The following is a 21,636-nucleotide window of genomic DNA, read 5'->3' as shown; positions in this document are numbered from 1 at the left end:
CCCTGAGGAAAGACACACCACCGCCCATGCATTACTCTGGCCAAAAAAGGCTTAACCTAAATCTAAACAGGAGGAAAAAAAAAAACTACTTTGCTAATTAGGTTGCTATTTTGGCCACCTCAAAGAGATGTCTAATTTCTGAAAGCCACTACAGTATAATATTTGCTGTCTTTCATAAAGTTTTCTCTGCTGTACCCATGCCAAAAACTACTACAAAGAAGCAAATCGATGACATTTTCCCTCCAATGATTAACTTCCATATACTTTCATGCAACAAATATCTATTGAGCACCTGCCATTATGTCAAGCACTGTTCTAGGCACTGGGGATGCATCAGTAAACACCATAGACAACAATTCTCCCCTTCAGAGCTGAACTGCATTCTAGTGAGGATCAAGTCAGAGTAAGTAGGTAAAATATAAATAAATAATTAAAAGGCAAAACAAGAAAAACCACGGCACAGAAGGAAGGGGGACAGGTAGTTTTAAGGAAAGGGTGTGATTTTAGAGTGGGTGGTACAGGGAATTCTCCCAGGGAAAAGGACTCTGAGGATGTGGAAGGAGCTGACAAGGAAGCTGGACAACCAAGAGGACTGCTGGGGATTGGGGGATGGGGGGTGGGCAGAGACCATGAGGTAGGCCTCCCTGCCCCCCCGCCCCCAGAACCCCCAGACCCCCCCGCCCCCAGTGTCCCAGGGAAGCCACTGCGCAGGGTGCAGCAAGGAGGAAGGTGAGGCACGGAAGCACTGTGGAGGAGGGGCCGCTGTGACTTGGGCTCTGGCACTGGCTCTGTGGATGGAAAGAGCCTGCAGAGTGAGGGCAGGGAGCAGACCAGTGAGGGCGCCGGCCGCGGCCAGGCTGCAGGAAGAAATGGCCGCTGAAGCAGGGGGGTGAAGTGGAGGTGCAAGTTGTCTGATTCTGCACATACGTGGTAGAGCCAACAGGATCTGAGGATGAATCTGATGCAGTGAGAGAGAGGAGTAAAGAGAATTCCAAGGTTCCCATCAACACCTCCGTGTGATAAAGGTTCTGAAAGCAATGCTGGTGGAAAGCACCTCAACTCGCTGTGCCCTCTTGCTGTGCACCACAGTCCTATGAGGCAGGCTGTGCAGGGTCAGTGTTTCCACCTTTTCTAAATGCAAGAACGAGGCCTGAATGGGTGTTTTGTCCATACATAGCAGTACTGGAAACAAAACAGGAGCCTAGATTTCCTTCCCAAGTTCAGGGTTTTTTCCATTATATCATGTAGTTGGGTTTTTGTTTCCCATTTTTTTTAAGGTAAAAGGTTACCATATACAAAATATACAGAAAATGGAGAAGCCTTGTTCTGGGACATTTTAATGGCTTGCTGGTACCCAAGAACTTGCTAACGTGAACTCTTCTGCACCAAGAGATCAGCAAGTGCTTTTTACCAAACTGTCAGGTATATGCAGGGCCATCTGTATGCTGAGAAGCTCCCTGACGTTTGGCCCTGGCTGGTTCTAGAAGGAATATATACAACTAGAAGAACAGCAGTGGCCCATCCATCCTTATTTATAGAAAAAGCACCTCAAATTTTAGCCCCATGTTGTCACCTATCTACCCTCATCTGTTTTAGGAGGCAAATCACGTCAACATTACTGCGTTTCTTTAACATCACCTCTAAACCCTAATATCTCTCTCCAATCACATTCCTTGCAGATCGTAGGAGACCTTCCTTTAGCTATCCTGTACACCCAAACAAGTCCGACAGACTATTTCTCTCTTGTCACTGCCAGAATTCCTTTTCACTGCCCACTGTACCACGTGCACCCTCAATGCCCACCACCACCCTTACCAGCCTAAGTCCATCCATTCATTCATTCATTCACTGAGCACATCTCTGATGGGAGCTAAGCCCGCTGTAAGCACCCAGATTTCCGGTTCCCCACCGGCAGACATGGAATACTAATTATAAATGGGATAAAGGTTATGAAAGCAGAACAGGCAGCCGAGGCCAAGGGACGGTGGGGGCGGGGGGGGGGGGGAGGAGGTGCTAACCAGTGCTACAGCCAGGGCAGGTCTCTCTGGGTAATGACCAGAGGGGAAGGCGGGGCAGAAACCAGGCAAATGAGGGAAGGCAGGTGGGTCAAGCTCCAAGCGGTCAGAGTGGCTCAAACAACACTAGAGAGAGAGAGAGAGAGAGAGAGAGAGAGAGAGCAGGATATTTGAGGAGGGCAGTACACCTAACCAGAAAGGCCAGGGAGCAAGTCCGGGAGGACCAAGGGGCAAGAGCACTTTAGAAATCACATCAAAACTCCTGGCCTGGGGCAGCCCCGGTGGCCCAGCGGTTTAGCGCCACCTTTGGCCCGGGGTGTGATCCTGGAGACCCGAGATCAAGTCCCACATCAGGCTCCCTGCATGGAGACTGGTTCTCCCTCTGCCTGTGTCTCTGCCTCTCTCTTTCTCTGTGTCTGTCATGAATAAATAAAATCTTTTAAAACAAAAACAAAAACTCCTAGCCTGTATGAAGACAATGAGAAGTTGATGCAGAGTGTTAAGCAGAGAAGTGAAAAGATCAGGCTTTTGGGGGGAAAGGTCATTTTAATTACATGATACTTCTTCCTTGATTTCATGTAGAATCTCTGTTGGGTTACCCCACACAGCAACAGCTCTAGAAGAGCTCTTCATCAGCTCTGGCCACCTCCTCCAAAGCTTCTGGCCTCTAGACAGTCAACACCCTGTAGAGAACGTTGCCTCTGCAAACAAAACAATGTTTTGATCCTGTCGTTCTCATTTCAGAATTGTGATTGCTTCTGCCTACTGATCCTAACTGTACAGTAACGGCCCGTCACCCACTGCGTTCTAGAAAAAAAAGCACACTAACAAGTTGCTCCTCCAATATAGCACTGCTTTTAAATTAAAACAAACAAAAACTACCTTAAAACGTTCACACAAGCTTCTACAGCAATTTAATTTGGAAGGAGTTCTTTCCTTTTCACCGATATATGTTAAAATATTTTATATTTTTTAAGATTTTATTTTATATATAGTAGGAGAGACCGCGAGCAAGAGGAGGAGCAGAGGGAGAGAAACAAAGAGTATCTCAAGGGCTCAATCTCAGGACCCTGAGATCATGACAAGAGCCAAAATCAAGAGTCGAATGCTTAACCTAACCCACTGAGGCACACAGAGCCCTTGTACTGAAATATTTTAAAATAAAAAGAATACGCTGCCTAGGATTTCCTTCAAGTAATACAGAACCTGGGGGAAGCTGACAAGTATGTGAATGAAGTACATCTGGCTATGACAGCTGATTCTACTATTCTGTCTCCTTTTGTGTGTTAAAAGGGGTTCTACTATCTGGGCATCTGAAGCATCTCAAAGTACTCAAACTCTACATAGAATCCCCTTCTTTTGTTCTGTTACTTTCCCTGAAAGTTGATGTTGCTTAGAATGATAGCAAACTTAACCATCAAAGATTAAGCTATTGCGATCTAACTTATGTTACAAAAGAGAAAATTCCAATTTTAGGGCAAATACCTCAATGAAGCATTTGGATTTTTTTTTTTTTTAAGATTTTATTTATTTATTCATGAGGGACACAGAGAGAGAGGCAGAGATGAAGGCAGAGGGAGAAGCAGGCTCCACTGGGAGCCTGATGTGGAACTTGATCCTGTGTCTTCATGATCACACTCTGGGCCAAAGGCAGACACCAAACTACTGAGCCACCCAGGAATCCCCTGGATTTATTTTTTAAAAACAGTCCTGCCTAAACATCTTCCTTCCACCAAATTTATTTTAGTCTCACAATTCTTAGCATTATGGATTTATAAAGCTGTGAATAATTTGTGTTAATAGATACGTTTCCAATCACCTTCTACCATCAACTTAAATATCTTCTACTTCATTTGTAACTCTATATATGAAAAACGGTCATTACATGTGGTAAACTGGCTTACAGAATCACTGACTTCCAAGGCTGAAAAGATCATTCAAGGCTCCCCAACCAGTCATTTGATGTTTTTGTCTTTAGATTAACATGCATATGCAACCTGGTAAGTTTTAGTGGGTAATTTAATGCTACACACTACATACACTACGTACAGTAGAAAATGTGGAGGATCAGGAAAACTTGTTTTGTCCACAATGGTGGATCAATTACTCGTGCCTTCCTAGTATCTCACACTAAATAATTATCGCTCAAGGAAATAACACTAATATCTCTATGTCGTGTTAGAGTTTCCACTGTAGACAATTACAGGCTACAAAAAAAATTTTGTGCTCACCTTCTGCATAGCAAACTTTACCATACTGTGTTCAGTCGTTGGAGCTTCCCCACAATTAGTGTGAGAAATAACACCATTTCCACTCTCGCTCAACATTTAAAGTCAAAGTCATCAAACAGCGGAAGATTTCATTACCACCCTGTACTGACAGAGACCAATATTAATTATTATTTGAATTAACCTCTGAGCCATGGTTTTCATCAGTACTCAGAAAAGACAGGGACAATTTCTAATTACATGCCACCCTCATTATAAGTCACTAGGCCACAAAGCTGTATCTGATGGGGCTGCCACCCTGTGCCTTGAAACTGCTTTGGACTTCTATTACTGAACATTCTCATCTCATTTACACAGAAATGGAACTCGGCACTCAGAGATACTTTCCCCAAGAGCTACCACATTTTTCCTTTAAAATTGTGATGGGGGTGGCACCTGGGTGGCTCAGTGGTTAAACACCTCTTCAGGTCAGGTCAGAATCCTAGGATCCTGGGATCGAGTCAACATCAGGCTTCTGGCAAGGAGCCTGCTCCTCCCTCCACCTGTGTCTCTGCCTCTTTCTGTGTGTCTCTCATGAATAAATAAATAAAAATGTTTTTTGAACTGACTGGGTGGGGGGGAGGGAGATGCCTGGGTGGCTGAGTGGTTGAGCACATGCCTTCAGCCCAGGGCATGATCCTGGAGTTCTAGGATCGAGTCCCACGTTGGACTCCCTGCATGGAGCCTGCTTCTCCCTCTGCCTGTGTCTCTGCCTCTGTGTGTGTGTGTGTGTGTGTGTGTGTGTCATGAATAAATAAATAAAATCTTTAAAAAAATTTTTTTAATAAAAATAAAAATTGTGATGGGGAACTGTACATAAGTCTATTAGCAAAAGTCCTTTAATGCAAGGTAAACAGTACTCAGTGTTGACACTTAACTGAAACATTGAGTTTTATTTCTCTCTTCCACCACCAACCCTAGTCTCATTCTCCAAAGATAATCAACTTAACTGTCTCTTAGATGTCCTTCCCTGCCCATGCGTGCACATACAGATGTGTCTGCACACATCAGGTATTTTAATCAGGAATTTGGGAGATAAACATGCAAGCTGTCCATCAACATCTCAGCCACAGTCATTCCTTGGTGAAGTTTCACTGCTGTCCTCTGCCAAATACACTGCCCTTTGAGGTACACATTCCATTCTATTGTTAGAAAAATGAAGCATTTTCAAATCCTAAAAGTTTTAGGTTAATCATCTGTGACACAAATATTCACATTTAAAATATCTCAAGATTAAGGATTTAGGTGTGGCACTATACGATTCCTTAAATGTCAAGAGGAATGGAGACCAGATAAAAACGAATCTATGTGTTCTCAACAAAAAAAAGACAGAGTTTCTGAATTTTGATTAGAACACAATTTTAAACTTGACAAAACCACTGGTACAGCCACTGTAAAAAAACAGTATGAGGTTTCTCAAAAAGTTAAAAATAGAAATACCACGATCCATGATCCAGAAATCCCACACCTAGGTATTTACCCAAAGAAAATGAAAACACTAATTCAAAAAGATATGCACCCCTGTTTACTGCAGCATTATTTACAATAGCTGAGACACAGAAACAACCCAAGTGTCTATCAAAAGACAAATGGATAAAGACAGGGTATGTGTGTATGTATGTATACGTACACACAGGTGCACACACACTGGAATATTATTCCACCATAAAAATGATGAGATCTTAGGGTGCTTGAGTGGCTCAGTCAGTTAAGCATCCAATTCTTGATTTTGGCTCCAGTCATGATCTCAGAGTCCTAAGATGGAGCCCCACATCACCTCTACACTCAATGGGGAGTCTGCTTGGGTTTCTCTCTCTCACTCCCCACCCTCCACACTTAAATCTTAAAAAAAAAAAAAAAAGATGAGATTTTACCATCTATAACAACATGCATGGATCTAGACATGCAGACAATAACACACATTTACTTACGCTTAGTAGAATTAGAGAAAAACAAATACTACGATTTCACTTACAAGTGAAATCTAAAAAACAAGACAAAAACCAGAAACAGACCCATAAATAAATACAGAGAATAAACTGATGGTTGCCAGAGGGCAGGGTGGTTGGGGATGGGCGGAGTGGGAGATAACAGGCTTCCAGTTACAGAATGAGTAAGTCACAGTGCATCTGGGTGGCTCAGTCGGTTAAGTATCTGCCTTCAGCTCAGGTCATGATCTCAGGGTCCTATGATTAAGCCCCAAGTCAGGCTCCCTCCTCAGCGGGGAGTCTGCGTCTCCCTCTACCGCTGCCCCTCCCCCCACATATTCTCTCTCTCTCTCTCTCTCTCTCTCTCTCTAATAAATAAAATCTTAAAAAAAAAGAAGAAGTCACAGAGATGAAAGGCACAGCACAGGGAATACACAGTCAATGGTATTGTCATAGTGTTGTATGGTGCAGATGGTAGCTACACTGTAGTGAGCATAGTATAATGTATAAACTTGTCAAATCACTATATTGTACACCTGAAACTAACATAACATTGCATGTCAACTATACTTCAATTAAAAAAATAAAATTAAGATCAGGAAAAAAATAAACTCGGCAAAATCAACTGTGTGTTAGAACAATAACTTACCAATTTTACTACAATTGGTACAATGAAGGAAGACAGGATGTCATTATCCACAAGATAGAGAGAGAGGTCTAACCTGATGTATTCTAAATACAACTGACCCATTTCTTGGCCATACACATGGCAATCATGGCATCCATCCTCCACGGGGTTAGTGCTTCAAGGGTGAGTGAATATTGTTTGTTACTGAAAAGAGCACTATGGGGACCAACATCATCAGTAAGACAAAGGTGAATTTTAAAAATCAAAAGTCTACACAAGAGTTATAATGAATTAAAAACAGGTATCTTGCTATCTAAAATTTCCTTCAAAGATCCTACCTTCCTACTCCCCATTTTATCAATATAAAAGAACCTTTCATCTCAACAAGATGTAAAGAAGAAACTGGTATTTGAAGAATTCGTTCCTAAAAACTAAGAGTGAATTTTTGTAAACACTTCAAAAACAACTATCATAAACTAAGGAGATTAAATCCTGAGATTTAAAACAATCTCCAGGGATACCTGAGTGGCTCAGTGGTTGAGCGTCTGCCTTTGGCTCAGGGAGTGATCCCGGAGTCTGGGATCGGGTCCCGCATCGGGCTCCTTGTGGAGAGCCTGCTTCTCCCTCTGCCTGTCTGCCTCTCTCTCTCTCTCTCTCTCAAATGAATGAATGAAATCTTTTTAAAAAATAGGAATAAAACAATCTTCAAAACTATTCCTACCAACTCATATCTGTGAATCTCCAGTTTTAAATGTCACTAATAACAAATTACAAATACTTGAATTTATACAAATTACAACTATAAGATACCTTTAAACTCCTCTGTAAGAAATCACTATCTTTAAATGTCCATATCTATTATGATCTCAAGAGATAAAAATTTTAACTAAAGTTTCCTTTCACTCTTAGAGTTTCAATTTCTATTTAAAAACCAAAACATATATAGGATGTGAGTGATACTGCACTAGGTCCTAGGAATAAAAAGTAAACAAGAAATGCTTGATGAACTCAGTCTAGTGAGAAGAGCAAAGAGAAAAGTAACAATGATACAATGTGATTTAGCACTATAATAATTTAGTTTACAAGATAATCTCTCACTTAAGAGTTTTTACTTAGTCTTCAATTAAACCAAACTCCTTTAGGCTGTTTACTGGCTTCTATGGGGATGCAAAAATAATAACAATAAGCCTCAGTGATTTTTATACTATATTTACCTTCCCTACTTCCTCTAACTTTACACTAAATTCACAGGATTCCCTCCTTTAAGGGACTCTATCATTTTTTCAAGTTAATTGATATTAACTTGATAGGTAATATTACCACCTATACAAAAGCACCTTGGTTACTTATTAGAGAACGTACAACTACCTATTTTAGAAATCAGAACCTAACGGGAATAATCAGGAAAGTACTAACTAAAAAAAAGATTACAGTAGCCCTAGACATCTCCAAAGAGCAGATAACATAAAAGAAAACAGCAATGTAAAGCAGTACAATTTTAGAAATTCAGCAAAAAGAAGCCTGCTGCAGGCAGAGATGGAGCAGAAGCACCAAGGACAAGAGCAAGATGTTGCCATGTTTACCTTTGTACCTCACTTGTGTGTTTACTCATTTACTGATGCAATAATCTACACGGAGACATGTGCCCTCAAATAACTAGAAAGAGAAGACAATGTAAGACAGGGAAGTTGCATTCCGTTGAAAATAATTAGAAATGTCATTCCAGAAGAGGTAGCATTTGAGACAGAACGGGCAGGCAAGCAAGATTCTGACAGGCAAAGATAGGTCTGAGAAGACAAAAAGGTACTTGCAATAGAGCGAGCAAGAGTAAATCTGAAGAGGGGAACTATCGTGTGTTTAGGGACCATGAGTGCTTCAGGTGAGCCTGAATATGGGATACATTTTAACAAGAGGAGGGACTATGGTTAGAAAGTTAGATTGGCATTAAGAATGGAAGACCTGGGAGGCCTGGGTGGCTCTGCGGTTAAGTGTCTGCCTTCGGCTCAGGACATGATCCTGGAGATCGAGTCCCACATCGGGCTCCCTGCATGGAGCCTGCTTCTCCCTCTGCCTAGGTCTCTGCCTCTCTCTCTCTCTCTCTCATGAATAAATAAAATCTTTGAAAAAAAAGAATGGAAGACCTGAGTGCAGGCAGGCAATCTTGTATTCAAGGGGGAAAAACAAAAAAAGGGTGTGCAGAATGTGAAATGGGGAGATGTGGGCACTGGGGCAGCTTCTCTAACACACAGGTGGAGGACTCCTGTGGTGAGAAGTCTTTGCAGGAGTCCAGCAGAGGTGGCCAAGAGACACTGAAACGTGGGCAAGATCTGAGAGGCCACATCACGGGAGAAAGAATCTACAAATCTACAAACTTCAACAACATTCTATATATGGGGTAAGAGAGTCAAAGTAGAAGTGAAATGGAGACAGTATTTGTGGGTGACTGGGGAAGCACAATGTGGTTTCAAAGGCGTGATACCCAAAGCACAGGTCTGGTGTCCTCCATCCTTCCAAGGCTCCCTCTGACTATGAAATAAAACCAGCCTCATTTGAAAAGCCCTTCTTATGCTCATCTTCATACCCTCTATCTCACAGGTCAAATTCTTCCCAGGTCCTAGTATGAAGCTTTACTGTCTTTTGCACATGTCTTTCCTCCTCCACTTCCCACCACCCTTCCTTTAAACCCTGCACAGAGGCCAATTCCTCTGTATTCTCCCCAACACTTTCACTGGCCGAATATTACCAACATTTAAGGTCTTAACCCTTAGTATTTGACTCAACTGTGAATTTGCATGCACCTAGCCTTGCCGTAGAAGAGTGTGAGTTTTCAACAGCTACCCAATGCTGACACTCCATTCTTCAGAATTACTATTAAGATCCCTGAAAGTTAACTCTTAGAGAGGGGTAACTTGTAAACTTTTTCCATTAATCCAATCCATTAATCAGTAATTGAGACATGTGTTACATTATAAGATGTATAATAAGTTATACCATTTCATGGGGAACAAGTGCATGACATTTAAGAGTAAGATAGTAAATTATAATCTTCTAATTTAACTGGGCTAGAGCAGAGTCACTCAAGAGGAAGAAAGCAAAGCAGTCAAATTCCTTTCCACAGAGAGAGATGCCAGTCAAGGAAGACTCCTAGATGCACTGACTCACAATATTTTAATTGAAATCACTATCAATAAATCCAGTTTTGTCAATATTTGCATATTTCAGCCACTGTAGTACAGAAATAGAGGTTCCAAGATATTAACATCAAAAGGTGTTTTTTTATTAATAATCCAATTTTATACCACAGATTAAGAACTATGCAAAATCCTGATATTAACATGCATTTTTAAAGATCTTTGTAGATTAGCAAACAGTGTTAAAAGAACTTCCCTCTTCTTAATGAAAATTAACAGCACAATGACATTTTTAAATGGCAAAATATTTTAACCTGTAAGTTTAAACTTAAGGCATCAAATCACAGCTAAATTACTATACTTTTGTTCTCATAATTTGAAGATAAATGTGTTACTCGCTGATTTATCTTTTTATGTCTTACAACTCTAATTCTCACTTTTCATTATGACTATTCAACAACTGGTGCAATATCCTCTATTAACAAGAAGTTCCATAACATGCAATTATGTAGCAAGTGGTCTAGTGTCGCCCTTTGTTTTATCATCACCTACAATGTCCAGACACTGTTTTAACACAATCTATTTAGCATATTTTTCTATTTAATTATAGTGAAATTCTATCCAAGCACTAAAATATTCCCTGCTATCATTAAATTCACTATTTTACCAAGGGTTTAAAAATATTAAACGCTATAAGTACGGGCCCTGCTAAATTATTCCTAACTACTTCCTGAATGTTACTGACAAGCAATTCTTAACGGCTCAACCACATGATACAAATTCAGATTTCCATCATTTTATTTATTTATTTTCTTTTGGTTTTGTTTATTTTAGAGAGAGAGGGGAAGAGAGCATGCATACACAAGTGGGGGGAGGGGCGGAGAGAGAAATCTCAAGCAGAACTCCCCAATGAGCATGGAGCCAGCCCCCAAAACTCAGATCACAACTTCAGCTGAAATCACCATTTAAGTAACTGACTGAGCCAACCGTGAGCCTCAAATTTCCAACATTTTAAATAACTTTGCATAAGCACAATTAGAAAACAAAGTATTAATCAGAAAACTTGCCACGCCACCCAACAGCAATCAGATTAAATCTATTAAATCTACATAATCACTATTGCATAAAAAGTCTTTGTGTATGTGTATTAGATACTTCATGAGGGACGCCCGGATGGCTCAGCAGTTGAGCATCTGCCTTTGGCTCACGACATGATCCTGGGGTCCCGGGATCGAGTCCCACATCAAGCTCCCTGCATGGGGCCTGCTTCTCCCTCTGCCTGTGTTGTGTCTCTGCCTCTCTCTCTGTGTGTCTCTCATGAATAAATAAATAAAATATTTTAAAAAGTAAAAATTAAAAAAAAATAGATACTTCATGATATGTGGAACTACATGGGGTCCACAAAAAAAAAAAAAATGTAACCCACCCTCTTAGGATGCCCATGGTAGATGTGGAAAGGCACTTGGACTCTGTTTTGGAGTCGTGAGGACTGAAATCAAGTATGTCTCATCCATCTACTATACACGTGGCTTTGGGTAAATCCTGTTCCTTTTTCTACAGAATGCCATATGGATTATAGCACCAGTGTGTGTTAGAGTAAGCAACAAAATACAGTACAGATGTGATTCACTGTATAACATAATGTTGACCAACATTGGCTGAAGCAATGAACCATTACTCCATGTTGCCTTTCTCCCCTGTTTTCTCTTCTGCATGTGTCACCATTATCTTTGTACTGTATATCTAAATCTCAAAAAGTGGATGGTATGCATTTCTCTCAAGTCCAGGGATCAGACAATTAGCAAGAATCCTGCCATTTTTACTCTATGAGGTTACTTACAGATACTTTATCATAAGTTAAATTAGCAATATTCAGAATATAGTTAGGAATTATGGAGCTGGGCACATCTGAGTGCAGAGCACAATCACAGGACATGCTCGCCACTGTTCCTGTGGGACAGACCAAGCTCTCCCCAGTCCAGCCACTGAGCCTACAGGCAGGAGGACCACAGCTCAAGCTTACCTTCGTCAGGTCAGTAGTCCTTCCATGTCTACATTCAATGCCTGTTACCCACTCCATAGCTCCTTTTTATTTTTTTTTTGAACAACTGGTTAACAGTTGTACCTTGACCAGTCTGTGCAATTACCTGATAGTTACCATCTTTCCCACTAGCCTTGGGCACCTGGTATAGTTTTGCTCACCTCTATACCCAACACTCTGCATGGTGCCCACAGACACTCATAATTACTTTTATGGATCAGCAAATAAACAGGAGACAACTAATCCTATAGCCAATACCTTAGGGAAGATGAGATAAAATTCATGATCAAGTGCATGTGCACTGAGGAAAGTCAAAAGAGAAATTTGTCTACAAGTGGGTTTAAAAGTTTAAAAAAAGGGAAAAAAAAAAAAAGTTTAAAAAAAGGGGTGAGGGGACATGAAGTTAAAAAGGCCCTAGGGCTGACGGGTCACAGTTCAGAGAAGGGCAGAGGGGAGGGTCACGCTAGAGGGAAGAGGGAGAGCTGGGACACAAGGGACAATCTGCGTCCCAACTGACACGTAGATCCAGGAACTGAGACATGCTTAACCAAGATTAATTTGGCAGAAGGACGTCTGATACAGAAGGGAGTTGCAAGCTGTTTCAGAGATGAGGCGGAACCACAGCTTGGATTCAGTAAATGGCTGGATGCCGGGGGCGCCTGGGTGGCTCAGGGTTGAGCATCTGCCTGCAGCCCAGGGCGAGATCCCGAGGTCCTAGGATCAAGTCCCACATCAGACGACCCGCAGGGAGCCTCCTTCTCCCTCTCCCTGTGTCTCTGCCTCTCTCTGTGTCTCTCATGAATAAATAAAATCTTTTTTTTTTTTTTGAATAAATAAAATCTTAAAAAAAAAAACTGGCTGGACACAGGGAAGGAGAGTGGTCTGGGAGACTGAAATTGAAAGAAGTTGTCCAAGATGTCACCAGGATAGCAGGGCTGTTGGCCGGACAGCCCTTCCAGGACGGGTCGAACAACGTGGCATTCAGTTTACACTCAAAGACGAGATGTAATTTTAATGTTATGATGCAGCTAACCAAACAAGAGCTGAAGCACTGGCTCTAGTTACGGAAGCATTAGGAATCTATTTTTCCTTAGTGGCAAGGGTAGGGGTTGGCAGAGTAGAGACTATAATTTCTACTGATAGAGTTCAAACCAAATAGGATTTTAAGAATTTACCTAAAACAGCTTCTGAGGCTTAAGTACTATAATGGGGAAAATGAAAGTACAAATGGCCTTTCTTTCTTGCTTTATTTTCTTCTGTTTCCCTACTTTGACCAATGAGAGGAAGAGAAAGCAATGAGATTCTAACATGTTCTCCTCTAATCTCTCCATTTCAGCTCTACCACCAGTTAACTGGCCAAAGGCATTTTATGCAAGAATTAAGATTATGCACATTCACCATGGAAAATGGTTGCAGTCTGTTCACACCTCCCTTGAGTGGTCCCTCCCACACCGCCTGGCCAAGTGAACAAACAGCTGAGATTCACTAGGAGACTCTAGGATCTCCGAGTATAAACTAATTCCTTGTCACTTTTGACATGCCTCTCACCAGCAACTGAAATGCTTGGATAGAGGACCCCTGGGTGGCTTAGTGGTTCACCGTCTGCCTTCAGTTCAGGGAGTGATCCCAGGGTCTGGGATCAAGTCCCACATTGAGCTCCTTGCAGGGAGCCTGCTTCTCCCTCTGTCTATGTCTCAGCCTCTCTCTCTGTGTCTCTCATGAATAAATAAACAAATGAATGAATGAAAGAAAGAAAGGAAAGAAAGAAAGAAAGAAAGAAAGAAAGAAAGAAAGAAAGAAAGAAAGAAAGAAAGAAAGAAAAGAAAAGAAAAGAGAGAAGAAAAGAAGAAAAGAAAAGAAAAGAGAAATTAAAGAAATGCATGCTTGGAGAGGAAAAGGATTAGTAGAAGAGATTTTAAGTTTACAACTAAAACCACAGTCTCCACCTTCTCAGGAGCTTGTTGCTAGGAGGTCTTAATATAAAAAGCTTTACTTAAGGGACTAAATAGATTCCAGTTGTTCTCTGAAGTTGGAATGGATGGTTAAATTGAGGAAGAAACCAAAATAAGAGCTGCAAGAGGCAAAGTGTGATACAGATGCAATAACTGTATTTACCAATGTAGAAATCAGGAGGGACATCTTGTCTAAAACAAGTGTAATATTTGTAATAAGAAAATCCTGCATTTTCCCAATTATACACCACCACATGTGGAAAATTACTGTTAAAGCAAGGGGGGAAAATAACTAGCATCTAGTAAGTGCTCACTATAGACCAAGCACCATGCCAGGTGCTTTACACACCACACACACACCCACACACACCCATATAATCCTCACAAATAGCCCTCAAGTATTATCTCCCTCTATTTTCTATTTTGTAGATGAAGAAAATGAAATCGAAGCAATTGAGTAATTCTCTAGAATACAAAATTAGTCAGTAGAGGAGCTGGTTTTTCTTCATCTTGTCCTGCCTCCAAAAGCAGCACTGCAAGAGTGAAAGCACGGGTCCTCACTCCCCATCAACCAGTGCACCAGAGGCTTCAGGATTTGCACAAGAGGCAGAAAACAACCCTACAGCAGGGTAAACATCCTTTACAGAGAAATCAAACAAGCCACAGTGGTGATGGCTGCCTCTCCCCACCCCCGGCAAAGAGCGGGGGAGAACTTTCTTTTAAACATCCCCAGGAAGGTTAAAAATATCTCCTAAGTTCATTTGGAGCTGTCACTAAACCAAAAACCTTTCAAAGAACAGAGTTTCCTTCTCATCCAAACCCAGTTTTCCAAATAAAATTCATTCTTTAAAGATTTTATTATTTGATTAAAAGTTTTTCCAAGACAGAACTATATCAATACTCCCGTTACCCTGCATAGACGGCTGCACGGAAGAAGCAACTAGGATACGTAACACAGTCGGCACGTCCGACGGCAGGCGCGGCTACCATACCCCCGGGGGTAAGAGACCCCCTCCCCCTTATAACTAGGAAGTCCACCCATTCCCAAACAAACGTCCAAATGTAATCACATACACAACGGGAGGAGGAAAAATAACCCACTTCGCCTTAAGGGATGTGCTTACTGGGAACTATATAAAAGGGCCAGTCCTCACACAGACACAGACCGGCCACCACACGGATGCGTGTGACTGAGGAGACTGGCTCTCTGAGCTGGGATGCCTTCGGCCACGACGAGCACTCACTGAGGACCTCCCGGAGAACTCAGGACCGTGTGCCTTCCCGGGGACTTCACACCAGCGGTGCCACTGACCTGGTGACCGAGACAGAGCTGCTGCTTATAAAGATGTGTTAACGGCGACTCTCGCTTCAGTTAACCGAGTCCGCTGATCTGCTCAAGTTGCAGCCACGTATCTGTTCCTACTGCAGAAGAGATCCCGGATTACTTCAAGGGTATGTCTGTGTACATATGTGTGCTCACTTTCCATCAGTTTATTTTCTAGCCCAGATACACATTACTCACAAACCTCACTCAGCTCAAAATTCAAATGAACATATTGTTCTAATCTGCGAAACCAGCCCACCATTTCTGGAAAGTATCACCTTCTGAGGCAATGACAGACTTGCCGGAGCTGCAACTCCGCTGCCCGTCGTCATCGTGCCCGTGGTTCTGCTTAGAGGGCGTGCGCCAGGCACTGGTCTCGCTACAGAAACTGAGCCTGGAGGATTTAAGTAGCTTTCCCAAGGTCACGTGGCACAGTGCGGAGTCTAAATTAGAACCAGGCTCCAGCTCCAGAACCCATGCTCTTAACTGTTAGGTTATACTGCCTCCGATGGCTCACGACAGCAGCTAAAGCATTTGAAAACTCCCACATATTCACAGACCTTTTGATTGGCTTCAGTGGCTACCCAGCCAGCACGGAAGCTGGCAGTATTTTTAAGTTTCTACAACTAACCACTTAGTTACTTGATGTGCCATCAACTCATCATGTTAGCCCAAACACAGTCCACTCCTAATTCTGTGATCTTGATTCCTTTGGTACTGTCTTCATCTAGTACAGTCTTCATCTAGTTTGGGCTAAAGATACATATGGAACCCGTGGCTTTCATCAGGTCAATATCCAATCTCAGCCCAGCAACTAATAAAAAAAAAACCTGTTAGATAGTGTGTACCTACACCAGAACAACCATTGCCTGTTATACTTATTCTAAGATAGTAATAAGCTTTTAGAAACGTCCTAGACCTAATCCGTGAAGGTGAAAAGCTGCCAGTATGGCTGGAAAGAGCCTAAGGCAAGCAATCACCAAGTATCAATTCAGTATTTAGTTTTATCCATGATGATCTTTTGAAATTTGACTGTTTAGAATCTAAAATATTTCCATAGAAACAATCTCTAGCTATGAAACAACAACAAACAAAAAGGGGGAAAAAAAAAAAAAAAACACTTGACCTAACCCATGATGCAGCTGAGAGGGTGGAATGTGACGGGTGATGCTAGAAGTCAGTGGAGCATGAGGCTGAAGAGGAGATGAAAGTTAATTCAACTGTAAGCTCCTTAAAGTCTTGCCCTATTTCTTACTCTAGTTTTCTATGCCCTCCACACCCCAGTAGATAAGGCTCTCGGGAAGGAAACAGAGGAGTTGGGACATGTTCCATAGGAATGAGGGGAGACACAGGGCTGGTTACACAGAACAGGCCATCTGAGGCTTTAAAAAAAAAAAGAGAGAGAGAAGATAACATGTAATAAAACCACACCCATCACATAGCCCTGGCTTGTTCTAGATGACTAGAAACAATGTTAAAGTATCAGCATTTGGCAATTTTGAGATCATCTCAGTTCTTAATGGTCACATGAATTTTTTGGTGATGTTAAAATACTTGGTTACATCATTTAAGATATAGGAATCTATGGGATCAAACAGAGAAGCCCCTGTCACGTTGTACAAAGCACAGTTGTAGCACACTTGGCTACAACCTAAATCCTCATTGCCATATAAAAACCACTCCTTCTTAACCACATAATGCAGAGAGAAATCCAGAAAACCCTGACCAAGAAAGAAGTCACCAACAAAATGTTCTACTGGTAACTGCCACAGTCATACTTTTAATCTTTTCTTTTAAATATACTAATAACTAACTGTTCTCTGGGTGTGTTATGCTGTGATGCCAAGAATGCCAGTTAGCTACCATCTCTATGTGAAACCTTCAGTCATGCAAATAGATACTAGGGCTTGCAAATCTTTACATCCCTCACTTCATCTTCTCTTTACAAAGAAACACAGCATACCATAACAACATTAGTAACTGCTCATTTTAATGAATGCTAGTATGTGCCAGGCATTGAAGAAGGTATGAACTCCATTTTACAAGTGAGGAAACTGAAACACGGAGGTTAATTAACTTGTTCAAGGTCCTAAAGGTAGTTAAGTTGTTGGAACTGGGTTTTAAACCCAGGTCATCTGATTCCAGAGCTCTTGGCTTTAACCTTTATACCGTGCTACTTTTCTGATCTCTAACTGTGCCTTTAAGAAATCTTTAAATTGTCATCATTTTATCTGCAGTTTTTCTTTCTTATGGCTGGTGGAGGAGGAAGCTCTGAGGTCACTGTAACAGGTCCACATTTGGGATTGAAGAAGTCTACCTAACCTGAATTCTTTATATACTGGCCTCACACTATCTGATGCAAGATCCTCTTAAATTATCCTAGATACAAAGATATTAAAAGGGGTCCTTCCTTGCATTTTTATTACTGAGAAATTAGATTTTAAACTTCTTATAAACAAGAACCACTCATTTTACTACTTTTCCATATGTAAAATGTGGGCACTAGCCTCGTACAAAGCTCGGAATCTATACTCAAATACCTGATTGTTTGTCAAGTTAGATTTTTAGTGGTTAACAGTACATTGCTTGTTTTCCTGTGACTTTTAATAGATTTTGGCATCAGTCTTGTGGAATAGTCTCGGTGACACTGTTTTATGGTACCCAATGTGTTGACAGCAGTCTGGCAGATTAACACCACAAAAAGTTGCCCACTGTCTGCTTACATTAGGTCCAGTAGCCAAGCAGGGTCATGATGAAATACCTGATTCATGAGTCTATCTCTGCTGTACTCTATGTGCTATTCGCAACGTATGGAGCAAGGTGGGTTAGAGGTGGCACCAGGTGTGACTAAAGTGACATATAACTGTGAAATCTTTCTGCTCAAGATTAGAAGCTTAGGTTCCAATTTCAGATACATTCAGTTGATATTCCTTTCTGTTCAGCAAGCAAAACTGAAAAATACAAATAACTGTGAACTGAAGGTTTCCTGATTTTTTACTCACTTATCTAATCACTTCCAACACGTAATTTTCTTCCACATTTCAATACACCAGAAATAGGTCTGTCTTACAACTGATAACATCTTAGATTTGATGAAATAAAATAATAAAACAATTGCATATATATCCTGGATTCTATGATTTTGAAGTTTATATTACCATCAACTCATAATTAACTTAGATGACAATGTTAACAACTTGTCTCTGTTCTTCCTTTTCCAATTCTCCTGTTTGCCGTAGAAGATATAAGAATGTGAGATAAATGCAAGGTAACATAACTTGAAGGAGACAAAAGCTTTGAAGCTACTTTATTCTAAGTGCAAAGCTGTTACCCTCCTGTGAAGAAAATAGAGCCTGAAAGTTTCTCTAGGCTGCATGCAGCCCAAATGTTTCTTCTACGAGAAAGACACAATTCCAAGGTGAAAGAGTTCCAGATGCTAAAGTCTTCCTACTAACTTACATCAACTTGCTCCAAGACACAATAAGCCTTTTAACTCAAGCTCAAAAACCTCAAGGGCTTTCTCCTCCACCTCCCAAATATCAAAATCATGCTCACATATTTAAACAATTAGGTGAGACGTACAGAAGCTAGCACTAAATATGTCTGAAATTTGAGTGCTAAATGTGCAGTTAATATTAACCAAATTCAGATCCCATCTATAGAAATGTTTTTAAAGATGATTCTTGTTTTCAAGGGGAAAAGAAAAAGATGATTCTTGTTTTCTTTGACTTCAGAAAACTTAAAAAGGGGAGTAGAAAGTGTTGTTTAAATTCAACTTATGGCAGAACAAAATTTCTTTGGGATAGAAAAAAAATAAGCCAATTATTGGTAAGTGATCTAGAAAAAAGAAAAACCCAAGAGGAAGAAGTTGGGAGTGCTTGTTTCAAAAATATAACCAGCTAACATTATTTTTTCCAGAAGATTTCCCTGGCTATACCACAAAACACTGAAATATTGTTAGTCCTTCTTTCCGTATAAGGTACCGGATAGCTTCTTGGTGGTTACTGCTTTTCCTGATTATAAAAATATCTTTCAGTTCAAAAAAATAAAAAGATTAAAATAAGAACCACTTGCAATCTAAGTAACTAACATTTACTGAGTGCTAACAATACACAAAACACTGTGTGAATTATTTTAAATGCACTGTTACATTAATCTAAATAAGCCCAGGAGATAAGTACTATTATCATCCCCTTGTTACAACAAAAACCTGAATCTTAGATAAGTTTTAAAAATTTGCCTATGGTCATAGAGCTAATTAAGTCACTTGTCCAAAAGTCACATAGCCAATAAGCTGTTAGAGATTCAAACCAGATCTATGTAACTCTGGAATTTGAGCTTTTAACTAAGTGAAACTGCCAATTTCTGAAACCACTCATTTTTTTTTTAATTGATGTATTTTCCCTGTAGTCTTTTTCTATGCTTATAATTTAATTTGTATAAAATTGGGACCGCAGTTAATATTATTTCATACCCTATTCTTACACGCTTTATGTTTTTTTAAAAATATGATCTGTAATGCTTGTGCAATATTCTAATATATAACACAAATTTAACCACTAGCAATTTTTCCACTCAGAAAAAATGCTGCAACTTCTTACTCATCATGGCTGACTGCACTTCAGATTTTTCCTTAGGATACACAGCTGATAACTTCAATGGCCATTTATAAACATCTTGAGACAGAATCTCCAATTTAAAAAAAAAAAAAAAAAAAGAATCTCCAATTTTGTTTTAAAATATTTGTGTTGGGACACCTGGGTGGCTCAGCGGTTGAGCATCTGCCTTCCACTCAGGGCTTGATCCTGGATTCCCAGGATTGGGTCCCACATCGGGCTCCCTGCATGGAGCCTGCTTCTCCCTCTGCCTGTGTCTCTGCCTCTCTCTGTGTTTCTCATGAATAAAATAAAATCTTAAAAATAAATAAATAAATAATAAATACAATATTTGTGTTTACTGCACTTCAGACAGTACTGAGACTGCAAGTCTCACCATTATTCTGCCAGCATCAAGAGTATTTAATTTTTACTTATTTGACAAGGAGGAAAAAAGTATCTCATTTTATTTTTTTTTTAATTTTTATTTATTTATGATAGTCTCACAGAGAGAGAGAGAGAGAGGCAGAGACACAGGCAGAGGGAGAAGCAGGCTCCATGCACCAGGAGCCCGACGTGGGATTCGATCCCGGGTCTCCAGGATCGCGCCCTGGGCCAAAGGCAGGCGCCAAACCGCTGCGCCACCCAGGGATCCCAAAAGTATCTCATTTTAATCTGCATTTCTTTTATTACTCCACAATCTGAAAATTTTCATGTTTAGTGGCAATTGAATTTTCTTCTATGTGTTACCCACTGATACCCTTTACTGCTTTTCCATTGTGCTCCAATTGGTTCTTTGCTGTATTCTCTCATAGAAAATGCTCAGGTGTCTTTTTAATGATGCACACAGACATACACAGAGTAGATGAAGTATAAAACACGAGATTGTTCTTCCTAATGTTGAAACACATACATTTAAAAGAAAGTTGACTCTCTTCCTCGGCGCCGCCTGCGGAGGTGGCAGCCATCGATCACTGGGCATCATGGCTGCCCTCAGACCTCTGGTGAAGCCCAAGACCGTTAAAAAGAGGACCAAGAAGTTCATCCGGCACCAGTCAGACCGATATGTCAAAATTAAGCGCAACTGGCGGAAACCCAGAGGCATTGACAATAGGGTACGCAGAAGATTCAAGGGCCAAATCTTGATGCCCAACATTGGTTACGGGAGCAACAAGAAAACAGCACATGCTGCCCAGTGGCTTCCGGAAGTTCCTAGTCCACAACGTCAAGGAGCTTGAAGTGCTGCTGATGTGCAACAAATCTTATTGTGCAGAGATTGCTCACAATGTATCCTCCAAGAACCTGCAAAGCCATTGTGGAAAGAGCAGCCCAGCTGGCCATCAGAGTCACCAATCCCAATGCCAGGCTGCGTAGCGAAGAAAATGAATAAACAGCTTATGTGCGCGTCATATTTGTGTTAATAAAACCATAAAACTACAAAATAAATAAATAAATAAACAAACAAACAAACGAACGAACGAACGTTGAGGGGCGCCTGGGTGGCTCAGTTGGTTAAGTGTCTGCCTTGGGTTCAGGTTGTGTTCCAAGGGTCCTGGGATGGAGCCCCACATCAGGCTCCCTGCTCAGCAGAGAATCTGCTTCTCCCTCTCCCCATTGCCTGCCCTTGTCCCTACTTGTGCTCTGTGTGTGTGTGCCAAATAAATATATAAAATCTTTAAAATAATAAAAATCTAAAAAAAATAAAGCTGAACTAGAATAAACCAGTGAACTTCAGTCTGTAGTACTGTATTTGTA

At 40.9% G+C, this 21,636-nt stretch overlaps 1 protein-coding gene and 1 pseudogene across 2 annotated transcripts in view; one reads left to right on the top strand and one right to left on the bottom strand.

Moving 5' to 3' along the window:
* Positions 1-21,636, bottom strand: part of CHD7 (chromodomain helicase DNA binding protein 7) — a 191,545-nt gene that overhangs the window by 152,903 nt on the left and 17,006 nt on the right. The window contains exon 1 of one of the 2 annotated variants that reach the window (XM_038579377.1): positions 15,275-15,356. The exons of the other annotated variant lie outside the window; for it this stretch is intronic. The gene's annotated coding sequence lies outside the window, so the exon portion shown is untranslated. Of the gene's footprint in view, positions 1-15,274; positions 15,357-21,636 lie in introns of those variants that run through there. 2 annotated transcript variants of the gene reach the window in all.
* On the top strand, positions 20,813-21,323 carry LOC476530 (annotated as a pseudogene).

Source organism: Canis lupus, chromosome 29, assembly GCF_011100685.1.
Source record: "Canis lupus familiaris isolate Mischka breed German Shepherd chromosome 29, alternate assembly UU_Cfam_GSD_1.0, whole genome shotgun sequence".
NCBI classification, from domain to species: domain Eukaryota; kingdom Metazoa; phylum Chordata; class Mammalia; order Carnivora; family Canidae; genus Canis; species Canis lupus.
Note: the sequence above shows the minus strand (reverse complement) of the source record. Positions and strands in the feature narration are given on the sequence as shown.